Source organism: Cygnus olor, chromosome 5 (assembly GCF_009769625.2).
Source record: "Cygnus olor isolate bCygOlo1 chromosome 5, bCygOlo1.pri.v2, whole genome shotgun sequence".
NCBI classification, from domain to species: domain Eukaryota; kingdom Metazoa; phylum Chordata; class Aves; order Anseriformes; family Anatidae; genus Cygnus; species Cygnus olor.
Window position 1 is genome coordinate 9976876 of NC_049173.1, and position 22468 is coordinate 9999343.

Below are 22468 nucleotides of genomic sequence, written 5' to 3' on the forward strand. Positions count from 1 at the left end.
TAAAAATGCTTGTTTGAGACCAATACATATCAGCAGCACCTATGGTTACCAGTGTTTGCCAGACAAAATCAAAAGACATTTGTAAAACTACCTGTGTCCTAACCCATGTAAGAGCTTTAATCTATACAGCTCTAAGTGCTACTTTTTCAAAGACTCCTAGTGTTTGAGGCTGGAAGGGATCATTACATGACTTGACTATCCCATTAAGTTTTATCTAGTTACTAAGCCAAATATCTAGTGACTGTGTAAGAAATAACTTGTACTCAGCTAAAACAGAAATTCTCAAAAGATCTCTTACCTTGGACTGAAAACCTTGGGAAATGGAGAATCTGTCTGTCCTGGGGGCATATTCTAACATTTAATCATTCTGACAGTTAAAAAATTACTCTTAATCTAAATTCGTCTAACTATAGTTTCCAGCAATTGATTCTTCTCAGGCTTGTCTCAGATTGGCTAAAGAGTTCTTTAGTATCTTAACTTTCTACTTGTGAAGGTACTTAAACACTGCAATGAAGTCATCTTTATCCTACTCTAATAAGATTCAGCTCTTGAAGATCTATTATTATAAGCAGGGCTGACTGGAAATGAGACCTGTGTTCTATTAAGTGTTCAGAATTCAGGTATTTTTTCCCTACTATGAAGTAAAACAGGATCTCTGTCAGTCACACACTCCCTCTGTCACTCTAAAAGAAGGATTTTTTTTCTTATTCCCAAATTATGGTTTAACTGTTTGATAGCATTAGAACTACCAGGAATATCTACATCCCTAAAAACTTCCATTTACCATACTTTCCCTTTGATGACTGTCATTGAAGATGAGCTGTCTGTGCACAAAACTGACAATGTATTTTTTAGCTTTGCAAAAACGTATCACCCTCTCCTTTTGCCAAATAAAGGGATTGAGGTACAATGTGATAATGTACCAGTGGCAGGAATTTAATAGTAATCTTCCAATCCATTTGGCCTCTTGCAACACATTAACATCGCTGGTTCCTCCAAATCTCTTCCTCATTAGTCCTCTTTCTCTCTTCCCATTTTGTATGCTGACATGTGCCATTGTTCTTTATCAAGTGCTACTAAGTTCTTCTATGGAGCAGTTGTAAAATGGTTATAGTTAGGGGCTAGTTCTAAGGGAACAAAGGAACAAAGATTAAGATTAATATAAAAATCTGGAATTTAGATATGCATCTTCTATGAACATCAGTGGGAATGCAATGAGATGGTTGAAATATTCTGAATATCCAATTTTCAGTGGATTTTCTTCCCCCAAGAGTATGATTTTGCCTGAAAAAAGAACTCTAGTATTTCTTAAATGATATAGGAGTGCAGAATATTAGACTGTTTCAGCAGCTCATTAATTTCTTATTATTTTCAAAATAACAGTTCTTATCATAATGTTGATTCTATTAAATTCTTATAAGCTTTCAGAAGAGTTTGAAAAATTCCCACCAGTTTATTTTCTGAATTTTTCAGAATGTTTCAGAATTCCTTCTGCAACTCAATGCCAACAGGGAATCATTAAAATAAATAAATCTGCACAACTGTTCTGAACACAGAAACAGAACAGGAACCGAATTCTTCTTCTCATGGATTTCAGCAAATTCAACTCTTAATCATTTTTGTCAAATTAAAGTACCAAAATATTAGGATGACTAAATATCAAATGACTTCATTATTGACCTTTAAACAAGAGTGCAGAATGGGAAATTAAACCACACAATGGGAACTGATAAACATCAAAATGTCTTTTTAAAAGAAGAAATATTTTTTCTGTTGATAATTGAGGTGACTTATGAGCCCTGAACAAAAAACAAGCTAATGCCTAAAAGCTGTTCTTACTCACTTGGCAAAATGACCCGGAATAATAAACAAATCACAATATTTTCAGTGCTGTGACACTTCATTGGGGGGAAAAAAAAAAAAAAGGAAAAAAAAAAAAGAAAGGAAAGGAAAATGTTAAGTGTATTAATACCCGTATTTTATACCTAGTGAAAAAGTCAGACATACTTAGGCAGGAGAAAAATCTCTTCATTTCAGATTTGGGTTCATACTCAAATGCAAAAGAATTTATTCTCTAGAATTTGGTTCCAAACCATCAATATTAAAAGTAAAACAAACTAACCATATTGAAGACATACAGACAAAATCATTTGAAACCCTGTTTCTCTTCAATACTCAGTCCCAGACATTAGCACTACTAGAAATCACAGTACCCAGCGGCATCAAAGAAATAGACAGAAAGAAAAAGTTTATAGACAGAAAAACATAAGATCCCTCCAGAGACAAGAGAAAGGGAACAGGAAGCAATTGTAGCATGCAAAAACCTTGGCCCATGTCAGCAGATGCTGAGAACCAGAAGCAGTTTTCAGGGGTATGATGGAGAACAAGCTCAGGGCAATGTGTTTACCAGCTAGATTTTTGCTTTCTCCCTGCACTACAAACTAGGATAAATTTCTGTAAACATCATTAAAAAGCGTAGAAATTGTACGATTGAAACTTGAACACTACCTTTTACTACTAGTCTTTTTCTATCTATTGCTATATTGGTTATGGTTAAACCAGGAAGGCACAGTTCTGGATCCATGCTGTTGTTGACTTCAGTTGGTGCAGAACCTAATCAAAAAGGCTGGACTTTAGAAGTTCTTAGTACCCTAAATAAAATACATCAGTATTTAACATCTCCCATTTCCAATGAGAGTTTGGCACCTTTGAATATCATCCTTGCCATTTATCTGTATCTTTGTAATGCAAAATTTCTTTTAAAAACCTAGTCCAATAAAAAAAAAGGGTGGGGGGGGAGGGAAGCGGAGAGAGTTAAATGATACTTCAAAATGAATGTTTAGAGGAATTTATAATCCTGCCACACATTGTCATATGTAATTCTCTATATCCTGGGCAACTATGGCTCACCACAAGCAGGTCTTCTGCTGCCTGACAAGGGTTTTCTGCCCCAAAAACTCTTCCTTTCCTGAGCTGCCTGGGCTTTAGAGACTACTTGTGCATGGCAAAAGGAGTACAGCTCCTTTTTTTTTTTTTTAATTATTATTATTTTTGTTCTCTGGGGACACAAGAAGAGTATCCTGTCTCATGCTTCTCATGAGAAAAAAATAAATAAATTGAAAACAAAATTTTGCTTTGTCAAAAAGGGCTATGAAGAACTCTATCTTGTTTCCTATCTGTGCAGTATAGAGAATTCTTCTACTCAAAAATTAGAAACTCTTCCCTAGTTCTGCTAACTTGTAGCTCTTGTATGCTAGCAGAGTTCAGTCCAGCAGGAGTTATTAAGAGTTGATATAAAACAGAATCTTAGGATCCTTAGTGAAATATAATTCCTATTAGTGAAATATAATTTTCCCACTGTGTAACTGTTTTCCCCAAAGAAAGCATCTATTTTATCAAAATAATTGCTGGATAATACCAACCAGTGTCCACATTTCATAATTCATGGTATATGCGCTGAACTCAAGTATTCAGTAATCTCAGGAGAGCACCTTATCCATCTTCTGCTTCTCGTGTGTTGGGTCATTTTTATGATTGATAAATCTCATTCCTCAACATTTCTGTATCGTATAAAACCTTTCATCCCAGCCCCCTGCTTTCTTCCTGAGAAATTAGCACAGCATACACTTCTTGCAAGGAAGGACACCTAATATTCCTTTAAACGTCACTGAGGATGGAGTTAAGGTTTTGCAACATAAGACCTATGGGATTATAGCTGGCCACATCAAACTCTTAGCTTTTATTTTTTTCTTATTTTTTTTCCTTAGTTTTCTGCTGCTTGCAGAGAATGCAATTAAGCAAGTAGTGGGGTACTTCAGCTTATGTAAAAAACACGCCGAATAATGGAGTTGCTCAAAAACTTCTCTGAAAGTCTTATGTCCCAACAGCTATAGCTTATGAACAACTCCTACTGCATAAGTTTCTTACATGAAAACAGGAACATCATTTTTCCAAGTGACGATCACACAAAACAACTTTACAGTCTACCAGGGCTGTTTCTCAGCAAAAGCATCCTGGTCAGACTACATTAATTTAACTGCTAATGAAGGCAGCAGTCAGTGGATCAGCATGTGCTATGAGAGGAGAAAAATAGAGAAAATAAATGAAAAATACTTGAAGAAGAAACTTGTTAAAGCGTGGGTTTTTTTAGAGTGCCTCCTTTTAATTATTCTTACAGAAAGCAATCAGGTTTAGACTCATCTTTTATACTCAACCTATATTAAGTCTTTCATTTTCCTCACTGACTTAAAGCAATGTTCTTTATTCTTCTCACTTCAAATGAAATATCCACATCATTTGTTAATGCAGGTTGTTGGTTGTCAAAGCTTGTAAGGGTCCTTCAGTTTTGGGCAACTCACTTACAGAGCCTTAGGCTTCAATCCATGAGATGTAATAAGGCAAACTGTAATATACAAGCCATGAACAGACTCATATCTATGGAAAAAAGGTTTCACTTTCTAATGCTCATATAGCTCAGGGTAAATTCAGCTAAAATCCCGTCTGACTCCAACATAGCATGAAAGTAATTCTTATTCATTGGAAATTAGATGGTAGAAGGAAAAAAAATCCTTATTTTATATAAATAAAAGAGTTTCCTCCAAAGTGGTTTTCATTTTTGTCCTGGGGGAAAGGAAGGGAAGGAGTTTTAGGGGGATCCTATTCCATGATTTTTTCTTTGTGCATTCATGTTACTAAGTTTTTTTTCTGTAATTTAGGGAAGGGGAAAATTGTTCCACGACAGTGTTTTACCTAACTTTACACCCTGATCTCAAGGGATAAACTAGTGTTCATGGTTTACTATTTCTGCTTCTATTTTTAAAATTACAAATCTATGGAAAGAGGTTTCATGAACACTGAGTCTCATACATCCTGATAAAGAATTCAGCCTTAAATTCACTTCTATGTCATTATTTCTGCGTGCTTTTTAACCTACTGTTCAAAGAAATACTAACCTTCTCCTAGTCACCAGTGCTAACGTACAAATTAAATCCAAGTTCCTGTTACCTGAGTTGAAAAAAGGCAATTTCCCACTGTCAATTTTCATAACAAATTATTTTCCTAATTTTTCTTGGATAAATATTGATCTTTTAATTGCCATGTTCTTAAATCTCCCTACTGTGATTTATTTCTCATATCAGGTATTATACTCTGCCCTTAAATGTCCCAAGCCATCACAAAGGCTTGCCTGGTTGTTCAGCAAGAAAAGAAATTCCCCAGAAAATCAGTTCTTCCCAGATGTCTCGACAGTATGCTGCTGTCCCATATTGCATCCAATATGGAAGAAAGACACATTGTCCCTTATATTACAGAATAGACAGTAAAACATAGGTTTCTAAAATCAGAAATAAATCTAAGATAACTTTAAAGTCCTCATAGCTTTGAATTATCTAGACAAACGAATGCCGACACTTAAATGTTGATGAACTGGGAAAAGATTTGGGTTTAAGGAAGTGACAGAACTAGTTTCAAAGCATACAGCAAGTAGTAAAACTGGTTGAAAGACATACTTGCTATTATATTTCCAGAAAAAGAAAAAAAAAAATACATTTCTTGGAAATTAATCAATCTTGACCAAACTCTCTCGACTCTTAACTGAAATTCACTCGAAAGAGAGTCCTGCCAAACCTAGGATAGCCTTGTCAGTAACGAATTAATAAAATGACGTGGATGGCAACACCCTGAATTAGGAGTATGACTGTACTCAACGGTGAAGTGAGCCACCCCAGCTTTTTTGGGAGCCATTCCACTTCGTTACACAGCCAGATACCCACCATCCACAGCCAGCAGCTGCCTCCATAGCCCTGCCACAACAGCTCTGACCTGGGCCAGCAGAGATGTGTGTTTGACTTTATTCTAAATCCAAAAGAGCAGAGACCTGGTCCTCTTCACCGCCATTTAAAGAGCCATTATCACCACTTGAAGACATGACATAAAGTAAGGTTTTGTTTTCAAAAAGAATTTTTAAGCAATAGTAGCATCTTCTCAACAGCAAACTGAACTCACAGTCAAGAAGTGCATGGGAAAATAAGGCTGTGAGCTCAGAGAATACTCCTCAGTGGTAAGACACACATATCTGTGAAATACTATGAATATTCCCCAAAATCAAGCGCTACAGCAGGAGAGAGTTGGCTACACCCTGCTGGATTCATTCACATGAATAATCCCAGGTCTGTCCATGTGGCTGTTTGTGTCAATAAGACAAACAAGTTTCAGCCTGTCCTGAATATTGTTCACTACAGATTGCAACAGAGAAGATGTAATTATGTAAGTGAGAGAAAGGCAGCAGGAGCAATTCCTAAAGGCAGGACATCATTAAGATTTCACAACAAGCTTGTTTTCCCAAGGGATCCAGAGGAAACTAGAGCCATGGATTTCCTGAGGCCAGACTCTATGTTTGGATTCATACATCCAAGTGCATTCTTAATTACTGCATGCACTTAAGCATAAAGTTCCTTAGGAAGTGAACCAGAGTCAAAACAGGTCCTAAAAGCATGTCCAGTCTGCCATCCTACACAACCTGAAGCATGCACTGGAAAAGAAAATCCCAGCATCTAGAATGGCCAGCACTGGAGATTTGCCATACACATTTTCTCCAGATAATAGACAAATAAATGTGTGCATTGCAAGGGGAAGCAGTTGATGCATACCTTCAGGACCAGGGCACTGCCAATGAGAAGAACCAAGTCTGCAGGTCTCTGAAACAAGTCAAGAGACATTAAGAGTGAAAGCAATCAGAGTTGGTCTAAGAGCTTAACACATCCAGCAGGAACAGAAAAAGGTACAGGCTGGGCTTGTGTTCACATTCATTATAAGATGAAGAGTAAACAAAATACTTCATTTTGTCTCAACATTATAGCAAATTCTATATTGCAGGTTGGCATTGGCACTCAAAGTTAGCTCCTCACACCTCTGGGTGAGGAAAGTTAACGTATACACTCAGTCCAGGTCTGGGATGGGTTTATTTTTTTCTTTTTTTCTAGTGAAAACTGATTTAGACATTTAGAAAAATCACATGGTGACTGGCTCTAATTAAAAAGAATGCTTTAGAACTTACTCCTTGAAGAAGGAAACTTCCTGCTGGAAATAAACCTTGAGCAAAATTGCTGTGTTGCATGTCTATGTTGTGGTAACTAAAATTGTTCATATATCACAATGTAACACTACCACAATGCCAACTGAGTTGCTTTGCAATAGGCAAATCAATGTTTTACCTTTGTATGAAACTGTGCTAGATAGCTTTATAAACACACACACCACGCATATATATAAGACAAATACAGTCCAGGAGCTAGAGCCCAGTTCTGGTGTGATAAAGAGAGAGCAGCTCTCTTTGGATTTAATGTGGCAGAACTCTGTGTGTGAATCTTGCTTAGCTCTGTAAGGTGGTACTACTATTTCTGAATTGCTCCACTTCAAATTTTAATCAAATCCACTCCTTTGTGACTATAATACACTGCTTCATAAATAATGAAGCTTAATGAACAGAATTAAAAGTTGATTAATTGTAAGCACAGTTAAACACAGAAATGCTTTGCTTCTTTGCCATAAAATCTGTCTACTGTAAAAACTTGTCACTTTCTGTACTCTCTGTCTTTGGATTTTTAAACAGGTTTTACAGAGTTTTTAACTCCCACCTACAGTTCAAATACACTTTCATTTTTGTCCTCCTTGGCCCTTCTACATCACAGACAGTGAGCAGATAAATGGCTGAGGAAGCTAAAATATTTACAAAGGACGATAATGATCAACTTTGCAGGAAAAAAATGTTGAAAAAAAAAAAAGCATGTAGGAAATTTTATGCAGGGGTGTGTGTACATACATTTGTGTCTGATTTAATCTCTTTTCAGTGGCCTTACCTGGACCCTGTCCTTCTCCTGGTCCTATAAGCACCAATGCATCCAAAGTTTCCACAGAAGCTTATTGAGCAGACCTCTCTCTCAAAAACAGCTGTTCTGAGACATCCGAGTGTATGTACATGCCTAGAGGCAGAAGAGTTGAAGTTAGGCAAATGCTACTAAAGCCCTCTTATATACTTAAGAATCCTCATCTTCAAAATACTAGCCCTTGAATGCTAACTACATTTGACCATTTAAAAATGATATTTAAAGTTCCTAAGTCACACAGCCAATCAGGAAAAGGGCTATTTTTCCTTTATAGACAGAAATCAGCAATTGTATGTTCTACTGTCTTTTTTTCAGGAGAGAAATAAGATTGCCCAAATAATTTCAGTGTCCAGGCATCAAACAGAGAACTATTAATTTTAAGTAAACTATTTTTATTCTTCTTACCAGATCTTCACACATAGTCAAAAAGATTCAAAAGGATTTAAAAAGATCCAAAAACGTAACCAGTAGAATTAAATAGTTTTAAGTTTAAAATGATATATTAAAATAGACATTGCTGAGATGTTTTGCATCTCATTTATGTACTTCTCAAAGCTGTGAAAATAGATGATATGAAGTCTTACCAAAAACTTTAATGTAGCGTGCCAAGTGAAAAATAATAGTGACTAGCTTAACAGCATCTTCAGTATGTATCTTTCATAACACATGAAGTATTGAGAGTGTGTTTTACTCGGGCTACAGAATTAAACTAGTAGGAGGTCTAGTTTGAATTAATATCCAGGTTCACTGGGAAATATTGATAGACTTAAGTATGATTCCCAGTAATATGCGGTTCTATACATCTACAGTTTGGTCGATAGGGAAAATGAGCTGCCTACACTAAACATATACAGTATTCTTGAAACATTTTAAAGATGTTTTGAAGAAATCACAATACAACATTTGCTTTCATAAATCCAGACCTCGGTTCACGTGGCGCATGAAATCGCTGTGATTTTCCTTACTGTGCGCTGTATCTTTACAAGTCTTGGAGGTGCCTGTCATTTTTCAAGACAGATTCAATGGTATGCGCTGCATTGTCTCCTGCAAATTTGCTTTTGTTCTTGTTTTGTTGCTTTTATCTCTGATATACGTTATACATCTCCCAGGAGAGGGGGGCTTTCAGGGCAGCGAGGACAAACAGACCACACTGGTGGCAAAGCTGAGGCTATCCAATAAATGTCATGCAGTTCCCACATCATTGACAAGGATATCCACCTAGAGCACCATGTATTTCTAGGTAACATGAATCCATCTGTCATGAAACAAACCTAGAGTGACCATGAAGGCTGATAGATTGCACATTGACCCTCAACCACCACAGAGGAGCAGGAGCCCTTGCAGCACAGGAGTAGACTGCAGTCTAATTATTGGTAGCTCTTTCCTGCAAACTGTCCAGGCCTCCTCTTCCCTTTGCTCTCTGACCTCAGTAGCACATTTTGAAGCTATGAACTTGAGGATTTAGCTACACAGCTCTGAAACCTGGTTACCTCTGAAGGTTGGTTACATCGCCACAACAGTGCTGAAATACATCTTTCCATCCCAGAGATCACATTCCTTTCACAGTTCAAATACCGAATATTAACACCCACCCACCTACTGGCACTGAATACCAAAAGGGCTTAAAAATCAGACCCCTAAATTGAGATGGAAACAGCAGCAGCCATTACTCCATAAAACACTTTTAATCGTCTAATTATCGGGAACAAAAGAACACAGGGATAGCACTGAGCTCTCGTCAGCCCGAGTGCCAGGTTGGAGTCAATCTGCAGCTATAGAGAAATACTGCAAATTTGCTCTAACAAAATGTCCTGCTTGCCATTAGACAGCCTGGCTGAGTGTTTCCTGTTCAGTTCCTGTCCTTACACTTGTGAATGCCATTGTTATTTGGTGAAGAAAAAAAAATGAATTCATGTTAAGTGCACAAGTGAAATGACAAGTATCTCACTGTTCTCTAAAAACCCTCCCTGATTGCATGTCGCTCACTTTAAATTCTGATTAAAAGAGGGCATTGAGAATCTCAGCTGGGAATGCAAAAGGATAAATAGACTTATCATCAGCTAGATTTTGCACAAACTACCAGGCTGGGTAACATTCATTTCAGAGCAAAGTACTGAGGACCACCACTACCCAGATGTTAGTGTATGGTCTCACATAGCATTCTTTACAGCAAAGCATTATTTATTTTTATTTTTTTAAAGAAAACCCACCTCTCATGCAAATTAAAGTTCTTTATAAAAAACTAGTGGCAATATCACCACACAGCAGTAGGGACAGCTTCATATATACCCTTGAGATGGTGAAACAACAATAAACATGGAAAACTGAGAAGTGTAGTCAGTACTGAGAGGCTAAAAGCAGAAAGACAATGTGAGTCCTGTCTTGGCATAATTTTGAAAATATCTTGTTAAAGCTTGGAGTTAGACACTAAAGAGCAATGGAGGACCAACTGTGGACAAAAGAGGAAAAAGTAGGACACAGACATGCTAATAATCAGTGTGACTGGGTATCTGCTGTTTTTCATTTTCAGATGGTTTGGAGAAGATGACATCATTTATCTACAGAGACCAAAATGCAAGCCTTCAATGTGGTGAAGGCCAACATGAGAAGATTCATCAGCCAATATGAGCTTGGCCAAAAACTGAAAATAAACCTGCTATTGAACAAGTGTTAATCATGACTGAGGTGCAAAAGTAAATACTGAATGACTACAGAGGGTTTTGAAGGTGAGAAGAAATGCAGATTATCTTCTTAAATGTTCAGATCATGCAACAATGCTTAAGCAGTTTGTTACTAAAGGGTAGAATAAGGCTCTCCAGGATGCCATTAATTGTTACTGTTATCCTGGAGCAAGTGCTTCTACATATTCACTTGATCTCAATCTCTTTCTATGCATTATGTTACTACACTGACACCCCAGCTGTATTTGGTGTTCATTGTCATTTTCTTGTAGTGAGCTAATGACACTACTATAAAACAACTAGCAGCTGGTGGCACAGTACAAATAACTATTATTCAACATGAATTATGAATAGCATGGAAGCACTAAAGAAAACTTCTTGAAATACATGTGATAATGCATCCTAACTCTTTTCCCCTTCCCAGCTGCTAACTCATCTCTGAATGCTGCTGTAGTTCAGATGCATCTCCACAATGTGTGTACATGGCACTCTGGAGCAGTTCACTGAAGCACCAGCTTGACAATACACCACCTCAAAAGACTGATATTTCTCACTCTGCTTAGTCTGTGTGCCACTGGAGCTTTTTGCTAATATTGCACCTGCTTGTATTTGGGAGTAGGTCCATATCTCAAGCACCTCTTCTACCTAAAACTGTAGAGTCCCTAGACTATTCCAGAGTCAAAAGTAAGGGAGCCATTCGGGGTTGCCCCACACAAACAGGCCCACCAGGGAAACACTGGCAGAACCTGAGGCATTGGCCTTTGAGCAGGATGAAAAGGGAAATCTAAATCCACCATTGCCATGGAAGCAGGCATGAGAAACAACAGGCACGTTAGAGTACAGTCACAACTTATCTCTTGAGATTGGTTTCAGAAGAGCTTTGGTTAGCATTGTGGGATTCACTCTACTGTACTACATTTGCCATTCAAAGGTAAGAATGGGCGTTTGAAGAGGGGGAGAGCCCCATCTGCTTTTATGTTGGCAAATGCCACAGAGAGGAGTAAAGAAAACCTTGTCTGTATAAACTGTTGAACAAGGATGTGGTTAATTTCAGTAGCTACTAATGATATTTAGGGAAAACTAAATGCACCTACCTATTTGTAGCATGCCATCAGGTCTTTACACCTGGCAATTTCTTTGAAAGGCTTTAGGTTCGCATTTTGTAAAATAAATAAATAAATAAATATTTATATTTACATATAAATAAACAAACAAACAAACAAATAAATAAGGTTCCCAAGCAATTTACAGTTTGTTAACCTCTAGACAATGGGCTTTTCATGATGCATAGGGTTTTTGGTTCTTTTTTTTAAACGAAATTCTGTTTTAGAAAGATGGAGAGAATTCAGGGAAAAAAAGCACTTTATTGATACAGTCAGAATACAGCCTCAGTTAAGTCTTCAAAATGGAGCCTTTAAGTTACACACTAAGGCCTTCAGCCTGCAAGGACTTCATGTGTATACTTGTCTTTATGCACTGCAGTTAACCCCACTGATGTCACCGCAATTACTTTCATGGATATAGTTAGTTATCTTCCATTTCTCTCAATGGATCATAGCCTGCACGTGTACACAAATACTGCATCACAATCTCACTTACATATACAAATGGTAAAACAATTCCCTGTTCACACATATAGCCAGCTCAGATGAGCAAAGATTTGATTCAAGAAAAGCCAAGAGTGAATGGGGTCTTTTACAAGTGTACATCTTCCAAACAGAAATCAACTTATAATTGAAGTTGAAATGAGAACTGCTATTCAATTTGATAGCACATAGAGGGTTTCCTAGGAGAAAAGAGGGTTTTTTTGGGTTTGTTTCTTTGTTTTCCAGATAACCAGGTATAGAACTACCTCCCATGACAGTTCTCTCGAACAGAGATTCAGTAAGCAGCTATAGAGGAGGCATGCTACCTTCATCTGCAGATACAGGACCTTCCCGAAGGCAGAACAAAGTATGGGTGCCCCCCATTCCCCAAGACGTCAGTATGAGCTCAGAAACCTTCATAAAACAAAGCAAATCTTGATTACCACATAGATAACACCAGGCTGCCACTGACTTTAATACAGTTTTTGTTATTTTTACTGGACCGCTGGGGTACCCAGAAGTCAGGGAATTTCAATACCCACACATCCTCATTGAATATTAATGCCAGAACCATAACAATAGTGGCTAATAATGAAGCTTTTCACTGCCATGTGAATTACACATCAATATTAATGAAGCCTTTGTTAACATTCAGTGTTCTTCCCTCTCTGCGTCTCTGCCAGGATTTTGGACTGGTTTATGCCAACAACACAGACTTAGATGTCAACCCTGAGTGGGTCCCAGACACTCAGAAAGGGCTTGCTTTTGCAAATATACATTTAAATTAAGAAGTATGCCATATCAAGGTTGCTTTAAATTGATGGTTGCTTAGTTTTTTTCCACATACACAGGGCAGATATGGCTTTATATGTTTGCATATCCTAAAAGTAACACACAGAGGACTGTCTTTTTATCTCAAAATGTTATTACAACAGCCTTTGTACACAAAGTCTGACACAACCATTTACAATCATTTATGATTCTCGTTCTTCCCAGAATCAGACGTATCAAGAAAAGGCAATGGTTCAGTGATGAGAAATGAAGACAAGTAGTTTTCAGTTCTGTAACAAGTCCATGATACAGATCACTAAGCAAGTTCACCCTGAATTCTGCTCTTCTGCACAGGAAATTGTTCCAGTGCTTTGAACCTTCATATGAAATTTAAATGTAATTGCCAGAAGCATTACCTTATTAATAAAAGTAGAAAAGCATCATTACTAATTATCGTGAGCTTCATTTGCATTTTCTAAACATTTACATTATCTAATCTAACTATGTAACAGATGCTTGCATGATTTCTAACTCAGCTCTTTCCCAAAATGAATATCCGACACCAGTAAATAATAAGGGTTGCTTTGGACTACTCCTGTCAGATGCAGTGTCTTACTCAAAAAGGAATTTCATCAGCCACAGAAGCAGTCCATTTTTAATGAATACCAAACCACTAACTTCATTTCAGTACAGCTGATCAACCTTGTTGAATGCTGTATCAACTGATCCCATTTCAATAGTAGATCCTGCAAGATATCTGCAACAAATTACCTCTTTGAAAGAAAGATCCAATTGATTTGCACTAATCTAATTTAGAGGAGGCTAGAATAAAGTCATACTGGGACTTAATCTCATCTGAATAAAAACAGTACAAAAATGCTGCTGATAAGTAGCTGATGTAATGCTCTAACACACCATGGGGCTGATGTACCAACCCTGCTCCCATTGAGGAGAGCACTCTGCAGTTCCCAATGGTGCCACTCAGATTAAGACTTGAAATTGCATGTTTAGCATAGAATATCTGGAACTTAATATCACTAGATAAAGAAGGGAAAGAGAGGAGAGGAGAGAAAAAGCAGACTATTCTTTGCAGCAGTTGTCACGAAAGGTACACGGGTGCATTGAACACAGCATATCCAGTCAGTCCAAAGAGAATATTCTCCCACTACATTTAGCATTGGTGCTGCCTCACCTTGAGTATTGTGTGCAGCTCTGGGCTCCGCACTATAGAAGGGGTGTTAAAGTCCTTGAAAGCGTCCAGACAAGGGCAACAAGCTGGTAAGAGGGCAGGAAGGCACGTCCTGTGAGGAGAGGCTGAGGACACTGGGGCTGTCCGGGCTGGAGAGGAGGAAGCTGAGAGGCGGCCTCACTGCTCTGCACCTCCCTGAGGAGGGGGAGAGGGAAGTGCCAGTTGCTGCTCGTGGTCAGCAATGGCAGGAACAGCACAAATCATAATGCCCTTAATAACATGCTTTAACTTTTGGTTAGCCCTAAAGTGGTCAGGCAGTTGGAATTGATCATCTCTGTAGCTCCCTTCCAACTGAATCATTCTATTCTATTCTGTTCTACTCACCAACTCCCATCTAGATCCGCAATACAAAGCACCAGGCCTTTGGCGAAATAATGTCCAGGAAGAAATCAAAGCTCTACTCCTCACAGTCTAGCAAAGGAGCCATAAGTAGTGCAAGGAACCAAACCTAACAAATCACAGGTGGTTCTTAAGCTTATTGTTGCAAGCTTAAGGTGAGAGTGATCTGGTGTCATTACTAGCAATCATCAAAAGCAAATGAAACCACTAGTGTTGCTTTTCCTTCCTTTAAAATAAGCCCTCCAGATTTTGGTAGACAGGCAGCCAAATTTCAACAAAACCACCATTTTGACCCGTGCCATCAAGTCCACTGCAGAAAAGAATGGAACCAATTTTACAGCACAGAACAGGATGCTCTAAAAGCCTATACCAGGAGTAACTGGACTTTGAGTCAACAGATTTCATTTACAGACTTATTTGCTGATTTACTGCGTAGATTTAGGGTAATTCAACCCACCATCTGACTGTGTCTGTAAAATGGTGATAACAATCCCACCTCCCTGGGAAGCCCTAGGTTAAACTTACTAATATTTGCAAAACACTCTGAGGTGCTGCAATTCAGGCAGTAATACGAATATAAAACATCACTATACTGCCGCTATTATATTTAAATTCATCAGCTTCAATCAGAAATATACTTATCTAAGGGGAAATACAATAATTCCTCCTTATTCTACGCTACATAAATAACTGTGTAATTATAAGGGAGCAATTATAAATGAAAATAATTGTAGCAAACTTGGAGAACTTAGAACTTGCAATAAATTCTGATCATCTGGGACAGGAAACAAGAATAAATGGATGAAAAGACAGATAGATACAGGGATGCATACGTAATCAAATTATGCAAGTGGAAAGGATCTTTGGATCCAGCCTCCAACCACAAAAAAAAGTTTTGTTTGTGATTGACTTTCTGGTTGTTCACTGTTCTGTTACTTCCATAAAATATGCCAAGAAAACAAAATTAAGTCGGTAATATCTGCAAGTCTGGGGACAGAGTGTGTGAAACCATTAACCACTGAAATCCTCTTCCAACTCTAAGCACACATATTCCCCCAGACCTTTGCAAATAAATGTCTCAGCTATCCTATTTCTATGTTTGGACTCCATTGTCCCTAAGTTAGTGTAAAGTTTCCTGGATGACCTGAAATCTTAAACTATGTTTCACGTCAAATCCCTGGAATGAAGCAAAATAGTAGATTAGCTTTCTACACAGACAAGAAGAAGAATGGAAACAAAAACCCTCATCTCTATAGCTCAAAAATGAAAAGCCATAACATTTGTCATTACTATGGCTGCAATTCAGTTAGTTTTCCTGAGTAGGAAGTCAATATGGTCTCTGACAACAGGCACTGTTTTGGCATTAACAACTGTCCAAAACCAATTCCAGTTATAAGCTCTTCATAAATGTCTGTCTTCCTGGAGTGCTCACATTTGAAATCTGTATTTTACCTTCAACGTGATTTCAGTAGCTGTTTGGAAGTATACACTCAACAGACCGACTTCCTGCTTTTATTCAGTATTCATGTATTTGAAATATGCTTCTGGAGAAAAAAGGATTTGTGTATTAAAGTGTTTACCTTATTTTCATTTCTATTTTCATTGCCTCAAATAGAAAGCAGAATTTCCTGATAAACAATCCCCAACATGGGCTAAAACAATTCCCACTTATTATTCACAGCAGAGGTAAAACAGGATTTCAAAGGCTAAAAGATGCCCTCAATTTGCATCCTGCTTCATTTGTCAGTAAATCTGTTTGCTGTTGGGAAGGCGTTTGCCATTCTGTTCTATTAGTCATTCCGTTAAAGCAAGGCTTGTAATTAACACTTGTGATAATTAGGCGTTGGTTTGGTTTGGTTAGGAATCAACCTCTGAGTTTTAATTAAATCTCAGGAATTGACAAAAATGGATGTGGGTTTTTGTTTAGCCAAATGATTAAGCAGTATTTTCTTTATCATCTTTTTGTAGAAGCCATACTATTTTCTACCCCAACCAAGCAGGGATGTTTCATTGTGGGTTTAAATGAGCAGTTTACTAATAATTACTATTTCTCTATTTAATGTTAATAGGAAACTCATTCTAAAAACAAATCACTAACCTCACACAGAATGCTTCCCTCAACGGACGCATTATCTTTATGACAACGCTAGGTCAGCCAACAGTACCATATATTACACATGACTTATTCTTTATTGGAAGATAGGGAAAAAATATCCTCACATTGAGTTAAAGCTATCCCAGTAAACCTGTTACGTGAACATTTTGTCCACCAGCAAACAGACAACCCAACCTGCCATGACAGATTCCAATTACAAGAAAATATATATCTTAAACAAATGAAACCCTTGTGTATCTAATGGTGCAATACAATAATTACAAAGACGATTGGACCATCTGTGCATCAGATTTATGACCTTATCATGTACAGTCAGACCTTCCTAAAGTAGCTTGTCAAAGGAGTAGAACTTAAAAGGAAAGAGCTGTATGTGTGGCTACATTTTTAAGTAGCTTCTAAACAAACAAAGACATTGTCTTGCTGATCAGTTTTCAGAAGATGAAAATTCTAGGTCAAAATTGATATGGAACTAAGAATCTGGTATTGAAACCATTTTTTATCTGGCAAAAACCTGGTGGTTAAAGATGAGTGGCAGGGATGAGGGGATGCACCCTGCAGGCTTTCTAAGAATACCCTGCAGGACGGCATAGGGGCTCCAAGCATCGCCTCTCCTGTGGGTGAGGATGCCCTGGGGAAACTATCATCCATAGAAGAGGGGTTGAAGGAGGCAGAGAAACAGAGAAGATAGCTGATTTGGAGTTGTTGTTATTGATGTGGTTGGAGGAGCTGGAGTTTAGGAAAAGCCCAAATATCTCCTGATCACTGACTGCAAGGGGGAACCTGGCTACAGGTGACTCACATTATGGAATGAGCAATGTGGGGAGCAAGGTTTTGTTTGAACAAAGTAATAGTATGGCGTAGATTACTTCCTAGGACCCAGCCCAGGTCTTTGTTCTCAAGCAGAATGTTCTTGGGAGCTGCACAAGTGCAAGCAGAATTAAAAATCTCAAAATACATTTTGAAAAAGTCACCAAGCTGCACCTTGCTTCCAGAATTTGGCCAGGACTGGCAGCATTTTATGCTCAAAGTTTTTCTTTTTAAACTCCAAAGGCAGTAGAATACTCATTGCTTTAGTGCAAGAACATTATAAAACAATGGGCTGCTCCAAGAAGTGGTATACACAAGGTCCTTCCTCAGAGATGCAACTTGCCCAATTAAGAGCTAGCTTGGAAATCTGTATTTCAAAACCAACCAGTGCCACATGGAGGAAAGTCAGAGCAGCAGAGCCCATCAAGCCCTTACAGCAAGTTCATACTCTAAGATTCATTACAGCGCCTCTCTAAATGGCATTATGGTGAAGACAAGGAGCCTGCATAGAAAGCTGAGGAAAAGATATTCTTCAGAAGGGCTATTCTGCAGCATTGAGGAGTCCTGTTCTCTTCCCTCACCTTCCCCTCCCTTCCCCCCCGAAAGAAGAGATTAAATAGTGATGTTTCAAATGCATACTACTGTTTCTTGCTAAGTAATTTTAACTCAGAAGTTATAAATATGCCAATGGATTAAGGGACGCATGGGACAGCAGAACAATGAAAGCTAATCTGTGCACAGAAAAATGAATAAAGGCAGTTTAAATTCATTGGAAAAAGATAAAGCAAGCAGAACCATCCCAGCCTCCATTGCAAATCGTTTATAGATGCATAATGAGCATAACTATTAGAGGGAGACAAGTTTTTAGAAAACTCAGTTGAGTTTGCTGTAAACTCCTTTTACTTCTCTCAGTACAGTTATCAATGAATTGGAGCTTTGAAAGACGAGAAAAAGAGAGGAGACTGTGAGAAAACTAGGAGCAGAGGAAAAGAGCTAATACTGAGAAATAAAATAAAAGCAAGGAAAATATAGGAAAATCGAAATACCAAGAAAATGTACAGAAAAGCAGATAAGAAATTGGAGATAAGAAGAATGAGGGAACAGAAGTCAGAGTCAGAAATAAAGCATGAAAAATGGAGAAAAAGGTAGAAAAGGTTTGAATAAGATAGGAGAAGACAAAGTCCAAAAAACTACACTAAGGCTGACAATACTCCCCCCTCCCCCCACAAAAAAATATCCAACCATAAAATCATAATATAGGAAAGAAAGAAAGAAAGGAAGGAAGGAAGGCAGGCAGGCAGGCAGGAAGGAAGGAAATTTAAAAAAGAATAGAAGTTACAAGCATCACACCCAGAAAATGCCATCTTTCTCCAGCATGCAAGTCCTATTTTGCATAGGCACACTGTGGCAACCAGCAGTGAGGAGGCTTGCCAGTGTCTTGGAGTAGTGCAAAAAATGAGACTTTTTGCTAACAAGTCCCAGTCCAGCTGCTGCCAGCCTGCCTTTGGCTGGGACTTGCTAAGAGGATATCATTCTACGACAAACTCTTATCTAAAAGCGAGAGGGACAACCACCAGCTGCTATGTGAAAATGAACCCACCCAAAGGTGGAAATGACTTAATGCCTTCTAACTTCAGGCTGGTCATGAGCTCAGCAATAGCCTTACTCAAGAAGAAAAATGAAATAAATGCCAACATTTTGTAATACGTAGAATCTATTTTCTCACCTGCCATCTCCAGTAAGGAAACTGAATTCCAGGAATTTAACTTTGGGTACAGGTATTTGTCATTCTTCTTTGCTGCACTCAAGGGCTCGATGCTGAGGACAGATGGGTTTCACCAACTGTTCCTTACTGTCACAAAGCTAGCTTGGATTTCTGAGCTTGCCCCCTCAATTAGACAGCCATAGTCTTCCTCATGGATGAGGTCATTTTTTTAATCATCTTTTTCTCTAAAGGACAAGCCTGTTTTATTATGTATGAGAAAATAAAGACGCCCTGAAAAACCACAGGAGGCTGACAGAAGTGGGTGGCTTTTGTATTAAATGACGTCCCACATACAAAATAAACCTCCCACTGACTGTACCAGGAGCAGGACTTCAGATAAGGTTCATCTCTGCTTTACCTTTTTTATCTCCCACTTCCTCCTTTGTGTTTGATATTCAGATGCCCCATACAGCTAAACCTCAAATGACATCTTTGCTCTATAGCCACACTGAGATACATACATGCAGAGAGACACAAAAGAAAAAGCCCTATACACATTAGGGTAGTTTTGTGTATACTGCATAAGAACTGCAGCATGGTATCCCCAAGGTCCTGTGCAAAAGGCGATGAATTCAATGAGACTTTTTTGCTTGCCTTTGAAGTGCTTTCAGACGAGGCTTTAGAAGAACTGTAACATTGCCAGCCCTGCATGCTCAGTGTACCTACAGCAAGAGACAGTAACTTTTCCATCTCTGAGTTTGTCTTAACTTTCATACAAAGCAGAGGGGAAGCAATTACAATCTTGAAATCAAGCATAGGGTAGTGCCACACATGCCACCATTTGGGTCTTTTCAAACAGAGGCACGTGAAAATGGATATTAAAATATTTTGGAGGTGTTTTCCTCTCAATCACATTCCAACCTGTTTTTGGATAAGAATCTGAAATGTTTAATTAATATAATTTTTTTCACTCCCATTTGGAGAGAAATCTTTAGAAACATGAGCTAATCATGGCATGCATCTCCAGAAGGCAAAAAGACTTGAAATGACTGATATTTTAATAGCTCCTTTGTTTAAAGTCAACTGCAAGAATTTTTGTGGCTTTTATACTAAATAATACTATGGAGAAATGACAGCCCTTTTCCCTTTCTCCTCGTATGGGTTCCAGGCCACAGCTTATCGCCGCAGAGGCTGCAGAAATGGGGGCATTTTTTAACTTGCTTTTAGGGACCGGTAGGGCAGAAAGATGCTATTGGTGTAAGAAGTGAGCAGAGCCTTGGCGCCAGTCCTCAGCTGTGCCCAATAGCACTGACTGAAAGGAGACCAAAAAGATCGGGGGAAAAGTTCTGTCTGCAGGGAGCAAAGAGAAAAGGGTGGGGAAACCAAGTCAGAGATGTCTCCCTCAGCATCTCCCTGCCTTCTGAAATATCTGTTTCTAGCCTCAGTCATTTGAACCTACAGAAACAAACCCACAGCACGTGGTTCTTTGTTACTTGAAGACCAACTGGAAGGCAGTACTGTGTTCTGGGTAAGGTTGAGGTGACATCCATCACCTCACTTGTCAGAAATCGGCTGAAATTGCTGGATGGGCATGTGGATACAGTGGGGTAGGATGAATGGAGCAGAATTTTCCCACTCTGGGAACAAGTTTTAGACAGAAAGCTTCATAAAGCAGAGCAAAAAATCATAAATTAATATTTAAAAAAATATAAAAGTATCTCTGAGGATATAGTCTTTGGACCATGTTGTAACTTTTTCTTCCTAGCTATTATTTCTTAAACTGGAGTTCAGGGTTGCTGCACCCACTTCACACCAGCTAGGCATAGCAGCTGTTCTCTTCAGCTATGCCAGTTGATTTAACAGAAGATACTAACTTTTTATATGTACCTTGTCTCACCACCATGATCAAAGTATTTTTTCTTTGGGTATTCTTATTTTTTTTTAAATGTTCTGACAAAATAACTTAAAATACCATGATCAGTTTATATTTCAAAGCCAAAAGTTATTCCAAAAAAATGTCATACTAGAGTAACTTCACAAATCTGTAAAATTTTCCCAAAATACTCTTAAAACAGGATGCCTTCTAATAGCCACCGCTTTCTGATGTGGAATGAATTGACATAAAAAAACAAACATTAAAACAAGCAATTTCAACAAAGGGATTTTTTGTCTGAATAGAGAAGGAAGTAGAGAAGGATGGAAAGAAATCCTGCATCATCCTGGGAAGCAACAAAAGGAAAGGAAAATAGGGACGAGGAATCTCCAAAACTTGTGCTTGTCCAAGGGAAAAGCACATAAAACATACATGTTAATGAATAACCAGATGTTTCTAAAAGCCAGGAAATCTACTCTTCCCCTTGGCCAATTTCAAATTAGCATGAACTCCCTTTCTTGCTCCCAGTTCATCAGTGAACACTGGATACTCAGATGCTTTCTTTATTTGTGCCTCCTGCAATACTCACTAAATCCAAGGAAAGTCTTTGCACAGTCTGGTTTTGGACCAGTCTCTAAGCATAGCAATGCTGTGGTTAACGCAACACTTCAGTTTGCTCTGAGACGTGACACCAGATTTTCCATTACAATAAGCTTTCCCAATTGTCTTTCTTGTGGCAATTTTAATTATATACAGAATAAACTGTTCTTTTAGCTATTGAGCCAATGTTTCAGAAGATTCAAAACAGTATCCAGTATTCAGTCAGTCAGTTACTCTTCTAAATTAACGTCAGAGACTGATCAAATGATCACCCTACCATTTTTTGTTTATTTAACTATAGACTTTGGCAGGCCTGCCTGTGTAAGTTCACTTATCCCTAAGTGTTTTCAGATCAGAGCTTCTATTTATCATGAGACAGCAGTCTGAGGAATTAGCATCTTCTTCGTGGTGTTCAGCAGACAAGATGGGTCTGTAGTATAACATGTCAGAGAACTACAAAGTCCCTTTGGACAACCTTCTGTGAGAATTAGATCCTTAGGATAGCTTGACAAGCATTGTTACTTTTTCTTTTGTTCCTCCTGTTGTCCTCTATGGCAGGTAGAAAATGAGCAATTAAAAGGATCTTATGTCTTCCTGTATTCAATAAAAAGAGATGTGTAAGAGGCTGTCATTGTGTCAACCCATTTCTTCATCACTGCCTTAAAGATGTGCTTTCTCATCTCCCACCCCAGCCATTAAAGGGGCAGAAACTAATTTCCTGCACAATTTCTTTGGCCAGGCCTAAGCAGCTTAAAGAGCAGTCCTGCAAATGTGCTCAGAAAGAAGTTCCATAGCTTCTGCCTAGAAAGGAGTTCAAATAAATTAGAGCTCATTGAGCATTATTACAGCTTGTTGCCT

The 22468-nt window shown here is 38.3% G+C and overlaps 1 long non-coding RNA gene across 2 annotated transcripts in view; it reads right to left on the reverse strand.

Moving 5' to 3' along the window:
- Window positions 1-22468, reverse strand: part of LOC121071060 — a 57785-nt gene that overhangs the window by 29577 nt on the left and 5740 nt on the right. For both annotated transcript variants that reach the window (XR_005820354.1, XR_005820353.1), the window contains exons 2-3: window positions 7857-7979; window positions 6648-6695 (exon numbers count right to left, since the gene is read on the reverse strand). This is a non-coding gene — a long non-coding RNA (uncharacterized LOC121071060). The remainder of the gene's footprint in view (window positions 1-6647; window positions 6696-7856; window positions 7980-22468) is intronic.